Below are 5,681 nucleotides of genomic sequence, written 5' to 3' on the forward strand. Positions count from 1 at the left end.
AATTACAGCTTGCTGCCACTCAGTCACAAGAAGATTTCAGCATTTTTAGTGCCAGGCTTTTTGGCAGTAGGGACAAAGCTATGCATGTGCTGTGGAAAAAGCAGTGTGAAACAATCTCCCCTCTGCTGAAAATCCTTGTCCTGTCTTGCCTTCATCTGGGTGACGCTACTGCCCATTCTAAGAGACAACAAATCACAAGGATCGCAACTAGTGCTGGTATTTTCCTCTTGTTTTAACCAGGTTGGGCTGCAGCTGTGCTGCTCACTGCAGTGCGTATCTTGGAAGGTCAGCCAGGCTGAATTCTTGGGGCCAAGCTCTTGGAGTAACCAGAGATTGGCAGGAGCCTGCAAATTAAATCTTTGGGCAATGATTATGTACTGAGTGCTAAGCAGCTTCCTTCTCATCTTTTTGTGGAAGGCTGACCTGGGCCACACATCAGCTTGGGGCAGGGGGAAAATAACTGTATGGGCTCCAGTATAGCTGTGCTGGAAGATGCTGACTGTACCTCCTTCCCTGAAGTGGCTGTGAGATCCATTACACAGAGTGGGCAATCAGGAGTGGATGGATCTCCTTGCTGCTGCAAACTGGCTTCTCAACATGCTCATGGGCTTGCAAAGCAATGGGATGAATTTGCAGAAGAGAAACACAAAAACACCACTTCTGCCTTGGAAAGACCCTGATTTGACGGATTATTGCTGCAAAGGCTTTGTGTTCTTTGCTGAGTGACCCCAGCTGCCAAGACTGTGCTGTGCTAATAGGCCTTTGCTCTGACTCCTATAGGGGCTGTTCACATTTTATGAGATATGGGACCAGTGTGGGGAAGGACAGCTGTGCTAGGCAGGACCAGTATGTGGGGAGGCAGTAGCAGGAGAGTGGATTTTGAGTAGGAATGGCTACACAGGTTCTCTGTTTATGGAAATGCTTTATGTGAAATGGGGCTCCTGAGACTTTGAGTGACTAGGGAGACATATAGACACAAATGTGACCGTATCAGACCATTCCAAAGGCCCAGCTAGCCCAGCAACTAATTTCTGACAAGTCCAAGAACAAGGTCTGGAGAAGAGCATAAAAACAGGGCAAACCCAGGGTGTTACCTGCCCAAAATGCTTTCCCAGCCCCCAATGCACTGTTGCTTAGGAGCTTCCTGAGCTGGAAAAGGTGCCTGTATTTAGTAGCCCTGAATGGATTTCTTCTTCATGAAATAATCCATTTACACCTTGAATGTTTGTCAACTTTCATCATTTGTGATCCTGCAGCAGAGTTGCACAGTTTAATGAGAGGCCATAAAGTTTGCTATCCTTGGCTTATTTTCATCCTGCGCCCTACTAATTCCCTTTGATGCTCCAAGTTCCTGGGTTAGAAGGGCCAGCAAACAGTCCATACCCCTACACCACTCAGGTTTTCTGGGGCCTTTGTCATGTTTCCTTCAGTCATCTCTGTCTACAAGAAATGTGAAGTACCAGAAGAAAGAGTTGACTGAGGGAAACATGACAGGTTGAAGGGGAAACACTGGAAGAGATGGAGGGGTTGTGACATGGACAAGGCTCACTGGGCCACCAGCAGACCTCTGCATGTCCAGGCTGTGAGGGCCATATCGCTGGTGTACTGGGCTAAGTGATGGCATGTAGGGTCATGAGGGAGCTGGAGAAAAGAGCCATGGTGCTGTACAGCCCATGCATGAGGTGTCCTGGTTGCTCTGGGGAGCCACTGTGCAGCTGATGGCCCCTTCATGAACTCGGGTAGGATGAGGTTGAATTTCATTCCTTGATGAGAGGGAATCAAGCACTCTGTCTTCATAGGGGTCCTTCTGGAGTGCTCCGACAATTTGTTGCCTTCAGCAGCTCCTTTTACATCAAGGAATTACATCAGTATGATTTTAGCAGGGCTGGTCTAGTCGCTAGGAGGGGCAGAAGCAGGCTTGGGAGAAGGATGTTTGTGTTGGCCTGGGAAGATATGGGATCAAGGCTTTGTACAGCCTCCAGGTCCTGGGCAAATCATGTAATTGTGCTACTGCTCAGCTCCTTGCCTGCGAGGGAGGGAAAGTACCTGTTCCCAACTCCACTTGAAGCTGCTTTAAAGAGGAATCCATTGCCAAACAGCAGGGTTGGTATTAGCACATCTGAATCTGGAGATTGCTTGAAGGTGGATGAGTCTGTCTGGTCTGATCTCTGCATGATCTCCTTCAGAGCTCTGCCTCCAGTGCTGGCTGCCCTTTGGCGTGCAAGAACTTCTGTACTGAACAAAAGGCTCCCATGATTTTTGCCTGCCGGTGATTGCTGTAGCAATTAAACAGAATAGCTTGCTGATGTAGGTTTGAGTCCCAGGTTGCTGGCTCACTAGCTTTTTGGAATAGCACACAACAGGATGGAAGTCCTTTAGTGGCATTGCCCATGTTGAATATGTTTACTGCAGCACTTTTCTTTGAACACTTGGAGCCAAAAAAATAGTAAAATCAAGTGGTAACCACACAACTCCTTCCTCTACTCGCTGAAGGCTTGAAAACCAAGTCTGGAGTGTGTGTACTGGAATCACTCCTTGTTGCACCTGCACCGTGAAATGCGACCAGTGATGGATAATACAATGGCAGATCCCACAGAAGTTGAAGGCAAAGGCCCTCAGGCAGAAAGAGGGGCAGAAGCAGGACTTTGAGTGTCAGCTAGGAGTTTAGTGTGGTTCACGCTTGCGTTGTGGCATCACACTCAGTACCATACAGGGAACCCTGACACAGCCCCGGTACCTGGCACATCCTGTGCTGCACACACAGGTCGCTGTAAAGCTGGTGTTGCCCTGGGAGCTGACGCCCTTGGCACCCAAGAGACGACAACCAGCAGAGATGGCACCTGGGCAAGCAGAGGTGTAGGACCAGTAGAGATGCTGATCCCTTGGTGTTGTGGGTCTATACACCAAACCGTGACCCCAGCTGCCTGCCTGCACAGCAAGGTGGGCATGGGAACATCTGCTGCCTTCCGAAGCATGAATGCCCTGCTTTTGCCGTTTTCTGTCTTTCCGGATTTCTATGTCTGTATCTGTCCACCTCCGTGATCAGCAGTGACTTACGTTGTTGTGAATCTTGTGCCTCCTCATGTAGCAAGAGACAGGGAGAGTTTCTTGTGCTCCAAGTCAGAGCTTCTGGTGTGAGTCTTTTTTTTTTTAAATTACTATTTACATGTGTGCAATGTAGAATTTGGAAAAGACAGACCCATTAAAATAATTGCACTCAGTAAGCACTTAGCCCGCCTTCTCTTTCACTCTGCCAACCACCTTCTCCCTTACCCCTGGACTGCGTGTGCCCCAAGGCTGTCTGTGTTCATTTTGCCTTGTGCTTCTCACTCTCCTGCTTGATTTTCTAGACAGCACAACCATCTGCAAGGAAAAAGCGTCCCTAAGAGTTCATGGTGCCTCTTGAATGCCATTGCTCCTTGAAGCCCTGGTTGCCTAAACACTAGTCCCACCACAGACTCCCACTACTGTTGCTTTGGCTAACACAGAAATAGCCCAATTTAGCCTTCTTTTCTGCACCTGTGTGTTAACCCCCAGCTGTGTGCCTGAACAGGCCAGAGGTGAATTGTGGGCCTCCAGTTTATTAGGGACATGGGAGGAGCAGGTTTGTGGGCTGGGGTGGGTGAGGACTGTAGGCTGTTCTGAATTCAGCCTCTCTGCCGATGGAAGACTGGACCGGATTATTTTAGCTGATCCTCCCCAGCCCTGGGTATAGATGGTGTTTAATTTATGGTGCAGGGAAGGGGTGGAAGCTCTATCTGTGTCTGTTTGTGTGTGCCTAGGATTGGTGCCATCACCTTTCCATGCTCCTTCTGGGCTTAGCCCAACAGGGTCTCTTGGAGATGAGTCAAGGAGGGACAGCACAGTGAGAATAAAGAGGATTTGAGAGCCTTGCAAATTCACCTCGTCAAAGGGCTTCTTTCCCATGTGCAGCCAAGTGATTTGAGACGAGAGGAAATCTCTCCGTTCCAGGCAGGCTGGCTGGTTAAAGACCTGGGAAATGAGCTGGCTAAGAAGGCTCCACTGACAATGTGTGTAAAATGAAAACCTGCTCCCTTCAGAAAGGATTTTTTTTGGCTATTAGGAAGAACTCCCTGGAAGGGTTTTTCTTTTTTAGATGTGGGACCAGAGAGAAAAGCACAGAGGAGGGTTTGCTGAGCATCCACTGCTGCCCTCCTGGATTTGCAGCCTGTAGCCTTCCTGCCGTGGTAGCTGCCCAGCACTAAGCTGGACTGTGAGCTTCTCTCTCCGTCTGGAAGAATAAAGTGAAACATTACATGAAATGTAATTAGCTTTTTCTAATTCCCTGCCCAAATTTATTTGTGGCTAGTTTATTTCCTTTTATCCTTGTACCAACAATGGCTTTTAACCGAGATACCTTTTTGCCTCCTGGAAATTTGTATCCCTGAAACATTTTAGATTTGTTGCAGATTTCCTAGAGCTTCCCTTTCATCAAGCTGAGCTGGCTGACCTCATCTGTCCGTCCCTCCAGTGAAATGCTCACCCTTCCCCAGGAGCCCTCACCTTCCTCTCTGGCCTATTGCTCTGATTTTGGCTCAGGGGCTCCATGAATGCTGATGAACTGCCATGCTTTCGCAGGACTCAGAACACCACAGCAAAGGTACAAACCTTCCAGGTCTCTCCTGTGCAAGAAATGGGGCATTTTTCCCTGGATAAGTCCTGGAAGAGGGAAAAAAAAATTCATGAAAGAGCAAAAATATCCATGGAAATGTGAAATTTCCATTTGCAAAGTCCCTCTGTTAAAAAAAAAAAAAAAAAAAAAGGCCTTTTTTTTTGCGCTTTTATGTCATTAGTCTCCAGTGAGTCCATAGCCAATGTGCTCAGCTTAGAGGTTGAAAGGCTGATTTGCTCCAACTGTCGGATGCTGTCAGCTCCGCTGAGCTTTTGGCATCCATGGGAGAGACCCTCAGGCACTGCTGGCTGCCCCACAACAGCGTGCTCTAGGAGAGGTTTGTGTATTTGTTTTCTGAAACTCCTGGCTATCAGACTGGTGACCCCAAAGAGCTCCTCGTTTGGGGTGGCCTCAGAGCAATACCCTGCCCCTGTCCCCAGGGTGATGTGAAGCCACAGCAGATGCTCATCCTCTGCAGCAGGACTCCCTTCTAGATAGACCAAGGGTATGGAGCATCTCCCCTGGCATTATCTTATGCTGTTTGCTCTCTCACGCTTCCTAGTGAAGCTGAGAGCTTGACTTCTTAAATTTTAATATAAATTTAAAACTCTTGGAGACTGGCTCCATGCAGTGGTGGCCAGTTTGGGGCTTCTGCTGTCCCAGCTGCCCCCACTGCTGCCCCAGGGACCTCCAGTGAGAAGGGGACCACTGCCCACCCAGGCTTACAGTGAACCACCACGCTGCAGAAGACAGCTGGACCATCAGGGTTGGTCAGTGAGGATTGCTCCATACAGGCTCGTTTCCATGGCTTTGTTCAGTCTCATTTACAAAGTCTGTGGAGAGGAGGTTTCGCTGTTGCCATCAGCAGATCTCCCGCTACTTGCAATCACTCTCAGTCTCTCCCCATGGGACCTGCACACGCTGACATGGCTTTGAATTCTCAGAGCACAGAGGGTGTCAGGCCTGGGACGGCAGATTTTTTTTCAAGGCATCCTTGCATACAAAGAGTCCCCAGGAGTTTTTTTCCAGGGAGAAAATATTTGTAGGG

Source organism: Egretta garzetta, unplaced genomic scaffold, assembly GCF_000687185.1.
Source record: "Egretta garzetta isolate BGI_Z169 unplaced genomic scaffold, ASM68718v1 scaffold145, whole genome shotgun sequence".
Classification (NCBI taxonomy): Eukaryota; Metazoa; Chordata; class Aves; order Pelecaniformes; family Ardeidae; genus Egretta; species Egretta garzetta.